We start from the raw sequence: 14677 nt of genomic DNA, 5'->3' as shown, positions 1-14677 counted from the left end.
ACCATTCCATCCACAACGCTGCTTTCTATCACACCTCTGTCTCTTTCAACACACCTGCTCCTTCTATTATCAGATATCTATGATAAACAAAACCTAATCATATGTAAAATCTAAATCAATGCTATTCCAGATAGTGGTCTCAAATATTATCTTCTAATTTGATGGTTTCACTTAATTCAATTAACCTTCTAATCTCCATCTCCATGCCCAAAAAGAGATGCCCTGTTTGGAAATACCTCTGTTATCTACCGACCTCTGATTATTTCCTACATAATTGTACTTTTTGCTTTGGCCAAGGGCCACTTTCATCAGCTGTGGATTTATAGAATATCTCCTGACAAAGGAATCTGGCCACTTTCCAAGTAACATTAAAAGATTTTATATGTTTCTTCATAATTCATATTTAAGACTGATATCTTACTCTCTAAATGTCTATTTATCATTCAAAATTCACTTAAAGTACCACCTTATGTTGAAGCTTATAAAATCTCATTCTCTCAAAGTATTGATCTCCTATTATCAAAATTATCACATCATATTCTAATTATTTGTTTTTTTTCAAGTTACTGTGGACTCCTCAAGCGTAGGGCTTCCCAGGTGGCTCAGTGGTAAAGAATCTGCCAGTGAAGGAGTTGCAAGAGACATGGGTTTGGTCTTTGGTTCGGGGAAGATCCCTGGAGGAGGAAATGGCATCCCACTCCAGTATTTCTGCCTGAAAAATTCCATGGGCAGAGGAGACTGGTGGGCTATAGTCCATGGGTCTGTACAAAGAGTCCGACATGACTGAGCACACACATGCCTCAAGCACAGGGACAATGAGTTATGATCCTTATATTTCCTAGCACAGTGTCTGACACAGAATAATTTCACAGTAAATCATAAGAAATGCTGGGCTGGGAGAAGCACAAGCTGGAATCAAGATTGCTGGGAGAAATATCAATAACCTTAGACATGCAGATGGCACCACCTTTATGGCAGAAAGTAAAGAACTAAAGAGCCTCTGGATGAAGGTGAAAAAGGAAAGTGAAAGAGTTGGCTTAAAGCTCAACATTCAGAAAACAAAGATCATGGCATCTGGTCCCATCACTTCATGGCAAATAGATGGGGAAAGAATGGAAACAGTGGCAGACTTTATTTTGGGGGGCTTCAAAACCACTGCAAATTGTGACTGCAGCCATGAAATTAAAAGACGCTTACTCCTTGGAAGGAAAGTTATGACCAACCTAGATAGCATATTAAAAAGCAAAGATATTACTTTGTCAACAAAGGTCCATCTAGTCAAAGCTATGGTTTTTTCCAGTAGTCATGTATGGATGTGAGAATTGAACTATAAAGAAAGCTGAGCACCAAAGAATTGACGTTTTTGAACTGTGGTGTTGGAGAAGACTCTGAGAGTCCCTTGGACTGCAAGGAGATCCAGCCAGTCCATCCTAAAGGAGATCAGTCCTGGGTGTTCATTGGAAGGACTGATGTTGAAGCCCAAACTCCAAAACTTTGGCTACCTGATTCAAAGAGCTGAATCATTTGAAAAGACCCTGATGCTGGGAAAGATTGAGGGCAGGAGGAGAAGGGGACAACAGAGGATGAGATGGTTGGGTGGCATCACCAACACAATGGACATGGGTTTGGGTAGACTCCGGGAGTTGGTGATGGACAGGGAAGCCTGGTGTGCTGCGGTTCATGGGGTCTCAAGGAGTCAGACACAACTGAGTGACTGAACTGAACTGAAACATTAATAGCAAAAGAAGTATAACACTAAATGACAAGGTGATTACTTTCCCATATCTAAAAACATTACAAACATTGTTCCATTCTCAGAACATCCTAAGAAACTAACTTTTCCAAATTGATTTTATTGAAAATAATTTCCATTTCTTACTAAGGTCAGATTCTAAACATAAATATAAAGAAGATAAAACTGAGCTTAATTTACTCTTTCATTAAACTGATCTCTCCATAACAGAGTAAATTTCAGAAGTAAATTTTATTTCTACACCAACCACAGTCATTTGCATTATTTCTTGCCTTAAAATTCATCTTTTAAAAGGAAAAAGCCTTTATATTTTCACCCACTCAGCTTCTGGTTCCCTATTTTGCCTTTTTTCTCCTGAAAGTAAGACATCTCTTAGAAATATATGTCTTGGCAGAACAAACAGGTTTTATCAAAGAGGCATGTGCTAACAGGGCAGGAAAGAGTGAAACAGTCATCATTCCCCTCTCATGTGTTCCCTTTCTTCCTTATTCTGTGTTATTAGGGGGTGTACAAATAAGAAATCTGATGTTCATTAATCTGTCAATGATTCTAAGTAAATGCACCTTCTAAGTAACAATATTGAAGAACGGTTCCTCCTACAGTGCAAGCAACTCTCCCAGAAGGCAGACTGTTTGTTCTAAAACTAGATCTAACTGTATGTCTTTGAGTGAGTTTGCTGGCTTCTGCAAATGAGAACACTGGGGTCTATCAGTAGTTTTCAAAAGCAGCCCTATAGAGTTTGAGGTTTCTAGAGGGATTCCTCAGAATCTACCATAAGTGATAAAAGAACTTTACTGAGTTGGGACAATGAACCACAATCTCCCCATCACCCCACCATCTCCAATGAAAGCAAACTCATTTTACCTGCTTTTTAAAATGCTTCTATTTTAAGATTTTATTGTCATAAAACATGTTTTTCCCCTAAGTATAAAAGCCACTTACCTAGAGGTCCCCCAGTTTTCTTTCAACTCTAACCTTCTCCTAATCAGTAATTCTCAAAGATCAATAACAGCTGTGCACAAACTGGGGCTTGGAATCTTGTATATCTCAGACTCAAAAGGAAAACACCATGAGGAAAGGAGAGATAAAAATGGAAGTTTATTAATTCAGTTTCCAAAAGTTTCCAAGTAGTTTCTACAGAGTTAGCTGTATTATGTTAAAACTAAGACAAAATTTTCATACTGTGGTCTGTTACTTGAGTAAACTTACTAGGGATGTCCAATCCCCCAATAAATCATGGTTTTGCCTATTTTATCCATGGATTTTATGTAAGCCATGGTTTCTTTGCACTCCTTTTAAGAACTCATCCTATTACATAGCTTCAACTACCTACTTAATGACTTTTAAATCTATGTCATATCTTCAAATTCAGAATTTCTATCTAAGTGGTACTTATAATACAATTGATTCATCAATAAAAAGGTGGCATATCCATAAATGAACTAATCTTTCTTGAATGATCATCCCTAGGGAGTAAAGTAAAATCTCCTTAACACACAATACATTCAACACTCCATCATCCTTAACAAATACTTAGACTTCAGTCCTCACATTCCCCCTACTCCCCTGCTACTCCTGTCTACAGCACAATCTATAGTATCTTTCCTATCTGGTCAGTTCTTGCCTGTGTTTCAAAGATTAAATTGTGCTTCTTCTAGGCAGCTTTCCTAATTATTTTCTCAGCTATGCTATTTTTCCCCTTTTTGGGTAGTCATACTACTTGGTACTTGCCTCAATCACGGCACTTTTACAAGTATCTGTGTGCTTGTCTGTCTTCCATCCTGGACTGAGTCTCCTGGGGTCACTATATTAACACAGTATTGCCTAGCAAACTGTAAATTCTCTACGTTGCTGACTTGACTCGCCAAGCCATTATATTTCATCAATAATACCACTTTTCTTCTAGACATGTTTAACTCTTCCATCACCCTGATTCTCTACATCCAATCTTTCACTAAAAGACAAAAAAAAAAGTTGTCTTATCTTTCAAAGTATTTTTATCCCATCTTAAGACCCATCTCAATGTATCAAGTAATATAAGTTCTTATCATATTCTACCTACAAAAACACCAAATGCTGCTGACATCTCTCTCTCTCTTTCCAGCCTCTCCTCACAAAATCTAATCTGCATTCTTCCATCAGGCTCACCTCAATAAAAATTACCACACACCCCATTCATTAAGAAATCCTGGTTTTCTGTTTCCCATTACATCAATTTCAGGCTGCTCTAATTCCACCTGTCACTTACAAATTTTTCTTCCAATTATTACCCAATATACTTTCTCTAGTCCAATCATAAAGTCTACTTGCAAAATATAATAAGCCTTCTTTTCTCAAAATTCATATTCACATTCTCAATATTTTCATTCCTCTTCTGTTAGAATTTTTGCTTATGCCTCTTGGCCAAATGTAAAGCTCATTTAGTCCAAATAATTTCAAATAAAGCATTAATAATAAAATATAAAGAAAAATAAGACTCAGACAAATTCACAAAGAAACATGTGGTTTTTGTCACTGCAGGAATATATAGTGATGTAGTGAAATGATTTTCAGGGAAACACGTAGGTCACATTTATAAAACAGACATAAAACCTTGTCCTTGACTTTACAGTTTAATTAATTGCTTTCACAACTGTGTGTGTGCTATTTCATAAGATCGGCATTGTCAGAAGCTGACTAATGATGCTATACAACCTCTTCAAATAAACCCCATATTTGAACCAACATATCATAGCAACTCGAATTGTTGATGTTGCTCTGGAGGAATGACAAAATTTCTGGTGTTTCTAAAAAACAGAACCCCATCTAATGAATCCTCAAAGAGAACTGGACTATTTGTTAAAGAATAAACAGTTCTGGGCTACAGTAAAATTCCTCCTTGGGGTCTTTAACCTTCCTGGGGCTTTCTTTAGGCTAATTTTGAAATTTATTATGTCTAATGAAACTTTCTCAAAACCCCAATATTTCAGTTTCATCACCAAAAAAAAAAAAAAAAAAAAAAAGGAGGCGGTAAGGAGGATAGTTAGGACCAGAATGTGTGATTTAAAAAGGAAGGAAAGAAATCAGGCAATGGGAGAAACTAGAATTAAACTCAGTAATAGAAGTAAGTTTAGGTCCTACACAAATTGATTCTAAGTTGAGACAATCCATTCCCTCATTCAGCAAATATTTATGGTCTGTCTTTATTTCAGGTATGCCTATTAAATAAGCTAGGCACTAATTACTGTGGACACTGAGGATAATTAAAGGCAGGCTTAAGGACTCCTTCCATGAACTCTAAGTCCACAGTACTTGACGAAGTGTGCTGTGACTTTCATAAAAGCAGGAGACAGACATGGACCACCTTGTTAAATGCTTCTTGATGAAACGTAGCTGCAAGATTCAGTTTCATGTCATTGAAACTGCTTATTTTCTCTACTTCTCACAGAATGCCAAACAACAAGGAAGCTCCATCATGGTAAGGATCATCATTGTCTTACCCACATTTTTATCTGCAGAGCCTAAATTAGTGCCAAGAATATAACAATGTCCCAATAAATAACTGAAGGAATCAATCAACCAATATGGTACTGAAAATAAACAAATATATCAGTCTGAACTCCAGACTGTGCATCTTAATGTTTGATATAGTTTAGTTGCTTATTTCCTCATTAATTTTAGAATTGCTTTGAATTTTTTATATTTATAAAAAATTAGTCATAACAGAATAATTGGTTAAACAAAGTGATTTAAATAGCTGATTAAGAGAAATTTCAAGTCTTGAGTCCACAATAACACAAGCCAAATACTTCAGTTTTATATTGTCAAGAAGTAACAGTGGAACAGTATGCTTATTATAAGAACTTTCTATAGCTGTTACCACTACACTGCTAATACTAGACTAACAACAGCAGGGATGATTGATAATATCTAGAAATATTGATACTGTTTGCACTTCTGTGCTCACCTTTTTTTTAATCAAATGATAGAGACATATATTTCAAAATTTAGGGTTAAATTTCTTATCTCTTACTTTATTAATTCCTGTGGAGTGACAAACAAACTATTGAGAGAGGTTTGCTTTCTATAAGAACTGAGGTGCCTTCACTTTTTTGTCAGATATATTTTTCTTTGTCAGAATTTTAGTGTCCCACTTTTATAGCTAGGCTATTCAGCCCTTATGTTCTTACAGCTAGCAAGAAATTGGAAATTCCTTATTTTTCCCTAAGAGGGAGAGACTCACAATATAAAGTCAGCAGTTCCCTAAAAATTATCAACATCTGTTGCAGTCATAAGTAACTTGCCTTTAGAGCCTTCCCAGAACATCCTGCAGAGCTTTGCCTACACCCACTGTTTCAGCCAGAAAAATGAAATAAATGCCTTGTGAGAATGATGTAATTGGTCTCAGGGAAGAGAATACAGTTGAGTAGAGAAGGATAAAGTTTGCAGTGCTATATATGACACAGGCACTAATTCTGCATAAATTAGATGTCCCGAGCCATTTGCTGATGTTCCAGTTCCGTGTAAGTTCTGATTCCCCTGAATGCCACAGAAGTCCTGTAGTATTAGGTGTGGTAGGGAGAGTTCAGTTTTAAAAGTTATCCTTTACATATAAATGCTATGCTCACTTTATTGACTTACTAAATTCTTAAACCATATAGGATCTCCAGTTTGTGCTGACATTGTAGATTTTTCTACAACCTAGATCCTCAGACACATTAGGAGTTGTAAATCTTACCAGCAACTTAAGAGATATTCACATCTACAGTGCAGAATTTAATCCTCAGAATAATCATGTTAAATTTTAATCCCTAGCAGAGACCTACGTCTGCCTTTCATGTTGTTGTCAGGAAGACTGTGTCAATATAATTTCACTTTTATTGCACAACATCTACAAACTATAAGCTAGTACTGAATCATCTTTCACCAAGCCCTAAAGTGTTCATCTATGTGAGATACAGGTTTCCTAAGAAACACATGTTCAACCCGAGATACAGGTTTCCTAAATATAAGAGATGGTCATAAAACAAGAATTCACAATTCTGGATAAAGTATTATTTAAAAATAATAATAATGCTCAACAAGGCTGACATTTTGGTTATCAAAAAATGAGAAAGCAAACAAAAAACCTACTCTGGATTATGGTCATACTCATCACTACTTTCATTGTCAGGGTCAAAAGGGGGCCTTGATTACTAAGAATAAACTTTTTCCCTTTCCTGTCCTCCTTGTGTCTAATGGAGAAAAGTGAAAGGGAAGGCCCCTGGAAAGAACTCCCAGCATCCCCAATGCCCCTGTCTAATGAACACAGCCTGTGGTCATGAAGTCTGACATCTTTTTGTCCAAGAAACCTAGGAACATAGGTCACTTCAATCTGCTATGACATTGCACATCCACTTTCACACTTCTGACTGCCACTCAGAATGTCCTACAGAACTCAAAATGTGTCATAAGCAAAATCCCCTACCTTTCCAACCTCTGCTCTCAATGTTCCCTTCACCTTGATCAAACTCAAACTAGGCTTATGGTACTAGTTTTTAAACCCTGCCTAATGTCTTGGAGAGATATTAGTTAGGTTTTTGTTTGATTTTTCATTCTGTTCTTTGGGATCTACCCTCAAAGATCCTGAGTTAGTTAGTCTGAAATGGGGCTCAGCAACAATATTGCTTTTAAAGTTTCTAATGAGGTCCTAGCACATTAGTTCTAAAAACCTCTGCTCAGTAAAATAACCTGATCAAAAAGAAACCTGCTTCTCCCTGAAGGACATGACTTCCCCTCTCAAAAGAGGGCTATTTCCTTTCCCAGCAGGAAGTGTCTCCCAGGTTCGAGTTTCAGGTGGGAATTGGTATGAAGGTCTGGTAGGAAGAGCTTGCGTACCTTCTGCTCTTCATTGCTACTTATTCTCCTTTCATTCCAATGGTGCCATGACTCAATTTTGAACCTCTTGTCTCCAGGTTACAACACTTGTTACAGCTCTTTGTAGAATCATCTATAGACTCTCAGGTCTCACCCTTATATTTCAGAATTTTGCATCCTGGTTTATCACTCTCTCTAACACTACTACTGTAGATGATCTTCTATTACTGAAGCCCCTCAGTTCCTTGACCTCCTCTTTCTCAGCGGTCCTGAGCCACTTGCTCACATGATCATACCCCAGATAAGAATGTACACACAAATGGTTCTTCACATGGAAACTTCCTCTCTTCAGAAAGTTGGCATCTTCCTTACTTAAACAGCTGGCTCAGATGGTAAAGAATCTTCCCGCAATGCAGGAAATCCAGGTTTGATCCCTGGGTTGGGAAGATCCCCTGGAGAAGGGAATAGCAACCCTCCAGGATCCTTATCTGGAAAATTCAATGACAGAGAAGACTGGTGGGATACGGTCCTTGGGGTCACAAAGAGTCCGACATGACTGAGCATGCACACACTTGTCACAGATTAAAATTTTGTCATTAAATTAAGAATTAGATTATGCATTCTTTTAATATAAATCAAAGCAATATTTTTTTTGATCTCTCTTCTATAGAAAATAAAAGTAAAAATGAGTAAGTGGAACCTAATTAAATTTAAAAGCTTTTGCACAGCAAAGGAATGTATCGCCAAATTAAAAGACAGCCTACAGAATGGGAGAAGATATTTGACAATTACAGGACTGATAAAGGGTTAATAGTCAACATATATAAACAGCTCATACAACTCAATATCAAAAAAAGCCTACCCAATTAAAAAATGAGCAGAACTGAGCAGTTTTCTAAAACAGAAATGCAGAAGGCCAACAGGCACATGAAAAAATGCTCAACATCACCAATCAACAGGAAAATGCAAATCAAAATCACAATGAGATATATTATCTCATATTTGTAGATTCAGCTGTCATCAAAAAGAATGTAAGTAACAAATGTAAGCAAGAATGTGGAGAAAAGAGAACTCCTGTGCACTGTTGGTCGGAGACAGTATGGAGGTTTCTCGAAAAACTAAAAATAGAACTACCATGCACGCGTGCTAAATCACTTCAGTTGTGTTCCACTCTTTGCGGCCCCACGGACTGGAGCCTGGCAGGCTCCTCTGTTTATGGAATTCTCCAGGCAAGAATACTGGAATAGGTTGCCATTTCCTATGCCAGGGGATCTTTCTGACCCTTGGATCAAGCCCATGTCTCATGTCACCTGCATTGGCACCAGGGCTGTTTAGCACTAGTGCTACCTGGGAAGCCCAGAACTACCATATGACTCAGCAATTCCACTCTTGGTGTATGTATATATATATATATATATATATATATATATATATATATATATATATGTATATATATAAAACAACCCTCAAAGCACTAATTCAGAAACACACATATTAACAGTAGCATTATTTACAACTGTCAAGATATGGAAGCAACTTACACGTCCATCAACAGATGAATGAATAAAGAAGATGTGGCCTATAGATACACAATGAAACACCAGTCAACCAATAAAAGAATGAAATGTTGCCATTTGTAGCAACATGAATGAACTTGGAGGGCCTCATGCTAAGTGGAATAAGTCAGAGAAAGACAAACACCACATGCTGCTGCTGCTAAGTCGCTTCAGTTCTGTCCGACTTATAGCAACCCCATGGACTGCAGCGCACCAGGCTCCTCCTCCATCCACGGGATTTTCCAGGCAAGAGTACTGGAGTGAGGGTGCCATTGCCTTCTCCGAAATACCATATGGCATCACTTATATGAGGAATCTAAAAAATACAGCAAACTAGTGAATATAACAAAAAAAGAAGCAGACACACAGATACAGAGGACAAATTAATGGTTACCATGGGGAAGGGAGGAGGGCCAATATAGCGTGAGGGGGTGGGAGGTACAAAATATTGGGTGTAGGATAGACTCAAGAATGTGTTGAACAACACAAGGAATTCAACCAACATTTTAGAATAACTGTAAATGGAATAAAACTGTTAAAAATTATATAAAATTTGTAAACTTTTTTAAGGAATTAGATTATGATCCTATTTATTGTAAAGAGGTTTGGCCTATTGTTTACATGTATCATATGCCATAAGGAATATTTCTTAGGTAATTAGTCAATTTTCTATTAAAATAAATGGGTTTAAATCATCATGTTCCACACAGGAATAGGAAAAATGACTTCAATAATTCCACTTTGCATTTCTATAGCAACTTTCATCTAAGAAGCTCAAAGCACTATTTAATTAAACCTCGAAATACTCCCATGAAGAGGTGGTGTTATTTCCATTTGACAAAGGCATAAGTGAAGTCACAGAAAGATTAACTCACCTGCCTCTGGTTATGTAGTGAGTTAGTAGTGGATATCAGAATAAACTCTGAAATCTTGGGCAAGCTTTTGTCTATAGTCTGGATCAACAATCTCAGTATCTGCACTCTTTCCCAAAGAGTGCACTCTTTCCCAAAGAGCTTGACTCTTGCCTTTCACTGGAGCATTGACCATTGAGAGAATCTGAAGAACAGACGATTTTAAAATGGTTCTGCTTTTAATTCTTGCAATCCACTTTCCAGGATGTCATTCCTTCTTTGATTGTATTCTCTTCCCTTTTTACTCAAATACTCTTTATAAACATATTCTCTTTTTATACATAATTAAGTAGCCTAATCCCCAAAACCAAGGCTGTTTGCTTTTAATTAAGGAATGAATTGTACATTAAAATTTCATGGGAAATTTGCAAAATCTCCATCTAATCTCTTAATGAAACGAATCTGATAGCTGTTCTGTTTGCATTAGTCACAGCACATGCTATACATGAATTTAAGAAATGTATTTAGAAAACAGAGTTAAAACATATCAGAAAGTAGCTATTATCAGGGAATAGATATTTAGATAATTTCAAAGGCCAAAAAGTCCATCATCATATTAAACTATTATAAAAAATCATCTCATCTTTGTGACAAAGCAGTTTCTTACTTCCTAATCTTTCAATTAAGGAGCCTGTAAGTCCATTTCAAAACTATTTTTAGAAAAATCCATTTAGAAAAAAAAGTATCTTCTAATCTCTAGTCACATAATATATACGTTGAGATCAATAAAGTCAAATGGGTAGTATTAGGATATGATATTTCTTACTATTATGAGCTTTCCCAATGGTTCAGTGTTAAAGAATCTGTCTGCAATGCAGGAAAGAAAAAAAAAAAAAAAAAAAAAGGGAGATGCAGGTTCAATCTCTGGGTGGGGAAGATCCCCTGGAGGAGGAAATGGCAACCGACTCCAGTATTCTTGCCTGGAAAATCCCATGGACAGAGGAGCCTGGTGGGCCACAGTCCATAGGGTCACAAAGCATAAGACAGGACTGAGTTCACACACATGTAACATTTCTTACTATTCAGTTCAGTTGCTCAGTCATGTTTGGCTCTTAGCGACGCCATGAACTGCAGCAGGCCAGACTTCCCTGTCCAACACCAACTCCCGGAGCTTGCTCAAACTCATGTCCATCGCGAACATCCAACCATCTCATCCTCTGCTGTCCCCTTCTCTTCCCACCTTCAGTCTTTCCCAGCATCAGGGTCTTTTCAAATGAGGCACATCAGATGGCAAAAGTATTGGACTTTCAGCTTCAGCATCAGTCCTTCCAATGAATATTCAGGACTGATTTCCTTTAGTATAGACTGATTAGATCTCCTTGCAGTCCAAGGGATTCTCAAAAGTCTTCTCTAACACCACAGTTCAAAAGCATCAATACTTCGGCACTCAGCTTTCTTTATAGTTCAACTCTGACATCCATACATGACTACTGGAAAAATCATAGCCTTGACTAGACAGACCTTTGTTGGCAAAGCAACGTCTCTGCTTTTTAATAAGTTGTCTAGGTTGGTCACAGCTTTTCTTCCAAGGAGCAAGCATCTTATAATTTCAAGGCTCCAGTCACCATATGCAGTGATTTTGGAGCCCAAGGAAATAAACTCTGTCACTGTTTCCATTGTTTCTCCATCTATTTGCCATGGAGTGATGGAACCAGATGCCACAATCTTAGTTTTTCTGAATGTTGAGTTTTAAGCCAGCTTCTTCACTCTCTTCTTTCACTTTTATCAAGAGGCTCTTCAGTTCTTCTTCACTATCTGGCATAAGGGTAGTGTCATCTGCATATCTGAAGTTATTGATATTTCTCCCAGCAATCTTGATTCCACATGTGCTTCATCTAGCCTGGCATTTCACATAATGTACTCTGCCTAGAGGTTAAATAAGTAGGGTGACAATATAAACAGCCTTGACAAACTCCTTTACCAATTTGGAACCAGTCTGTTGTTCCATGGCCGGTTCTGGCTGTCGCTTCTTGACCTGCATACAGACTTATCAGGAGTCAGGTAAGATGGTCTGGTATTCCCATCTCTTGAGGAATTCCACAGTTTGCTGTGATCTACAGAGTCAAAGGTTTTGGTGTAATCAATAAAGCAGAAGTAGAGGTTTTTCTTACTATTAAGTAATACATTAATCAGCTCAGGCTGCCATAACAGAATATCCGAAACTAATCAGCTTAAATAACAGAAATTTATTTTCTCACAGCTCTGGAGACCAAGATCAAGTCCAAGATTAAGGTGCCAACAGGGCTGATTCTAGCGATGCCCCTCTTCTTAGCTTATAGACAGCTGCCTGCTTACCATGTCCTCACCTGGCCTTTTCTCTGTGCATGCAGAGGAGAGAGATCTCTGGTGCCTCTTCTCTTCTAATAAAGACACTAGTCTTATCAGATTAGGACCCCACCCTTATGACCTCATTTAACCTTTAAAGACCCCATTTCCAAATATACTCACATTAAAGATTAAGACAAGCATACAGATTGTGAGGGGATATAATTCAGTCCATAAGAAGTCCATCCATCTTAGTTGATGAAGAAAAGACTTGTTGCTATGTTAAGGAGACCACACACACAGGGATAACGCTGATCAAAAGGTCATAATTTAACACTCCAAAAATACACATATATTTCAATTTTTAAAGTCTTTATTTCCATGGCTCACTGATAAACTTTAATTCAAGTTCCACATTTTAAACAATTTACTCTCCCACCCAGATCCATTCACCAGAACAACTGCCACTCCAGGCCACAAAAATTCCTTATCTGAGATCTCCACTTCTTTGAGTATGTTCAAAACACAACTCCATTTCAACTTTCAAAAGGAAGCAATATTATACAGTAGAAATTCTATTCATATTTAAATCAAAAGACCTTAAATTTAGTTTTAGCTCTGATATCAATTCAATGACAGAATAGAGTCTCAAGAACTAAATTTACCATCTTCAATTTTATCGTTAAACCTGGATTCAAACATATCTATGATTAAGAGCTTGTGAGCACTTTTATATATATTTTTAAAGAATAATGGTCAATTAAGAGGTGGCAAGAGTACACAGAAGAACTGTACAAAAAAGGTCTTCATGACAAAGATAATCATGATGGTGTGATCACTCACTTAGAGCCAGACATCCTGGAATGTGAAGTCAACTGGGCCTTAGAAAGCATCACTACAAACAAAGGTAGAGGAGGTGATGGAATTCCAGTTGAGCTATTTCAAATCCTGAAAGATGATGCTGTGAAAGTCCTGCACTCAATATGCCAGCAAATTTGGAAAACTCAGCAGTGGCCACAGGACTGGAAAAGGTCAGTTTTCATCCCAATCCCAAAGAAAGGCAATGCCAAAGAATGCTCAAACTACCACACAATTGCACTCATCTCACATGCTAGTAAAGTAATGCTCAAAATTCTCCAAGCCAGGCTTCAACAATACATGAACCATGAATTCCAGATGTTCAAGCTGGTTTTCGAAAAGGCAGAGAATCAGAGATCAAATTGCCAACATCCACTGGATCATTGAAAAAGCAAGAGAGTTCCAGAAAAACATCTATGTCTGCCCTTACTGATTATGCCAAAGCCTTTGACTGTGTGGATCACTATAAACTGTGGAAAATTCTGAAAGAGATGGGAATACCAGACCACCTGACCTGCCTCTTGAGAAATCTGTATGCAGGTCAGGAAGTAACAGTTAGAACTGGACATGGAACAACAGACTGGTTCCAAATAGGAAAAGGAGTACGTCAAGGCTGTATATTGTCACCCTGCTTCTTTAACTTATATGTGGGGTACATCATGAGAAACGTTGGGCTGGAAGAAGCACAAGCTGGAATCAAGATTGCCAGGAGAAATATCAATAACCTCAGATATGCAGATGACAGCACCCTTATGGCAGAAAGTGAAGAGGAACTAAAAAGCCTCTTGATAAAAGTGAAAGAGAAGAGTAAAAAAATTGGCCTAAAGCTCAACATTCAGAAAACTAAGATCATGGCATCTGGTCCCATCACTTCATGGCAAATAGATGGGGGAACAGTGGAAACAGTGTCACACTTTATTTTTTCAGGCTCCAAAATCAATGCAGATGGTGACTGCAGCCATGAAATTAGAAGACGCTTACTCCTTGGAAGAAAAGTTATGACTAACCTAGACAGCATATTAAAAAGAAGAGACAGTACTTTGCCAACAAAGATCCGTCCAGTCAAGGCTATGGTTTTTCCAGTGGTCATGTATGGATGTGAGAGTTGGACTGTGAAGAAAGCTGAGCGCTGAAGAATTGATGCTTTTGAACTGTGATGTTGGAGAAAACTCTTGAGAGTCCCTTGGACTGCAAGGAAATCCAACCAGTCCATTCTAAAGGAGATCATACCTGGGTGTTCATTGGAAGGACTGATGCTAAAGTTGAAACTCCAGTACTTTCACCACTTCATGAGAAGAGTTGACTCATTGGAAAAGACCCTGATGCTGGGAGGCACTACGGGCAGGAGGAGAAGGGGACAGAGGATGAGATGCCTGGATGGCATAACTGACTCAATGGGCATGAGTTTGAGTGAACTCTGGGAGTTGGTGATAGACAGGGAGGCCTTGTGTGCTGCGATTCATGGGGTCGTAAAGAGTCAGACACGACTAAGTGACTGA

This window comes from Ovis aries, chromosome 1, assembly GCF_016772045.2.
Source record: "Ovis aries strain OAR_USU_Benz2616 breed Rambouillet chromosome 1, ARS-UI_Ramb_v3.0, whole genome shotgun sequence".
NCBI lineage: Eukaryota > Metazoa > Chordata > Mammalia > Artiodactyla > Bovidae > Ovis > Ovis aries.
The sequence above is the reverse complement of the archived record's forward strand: the minus strand, read 5'-3'. Positions refer to the sequence as shown.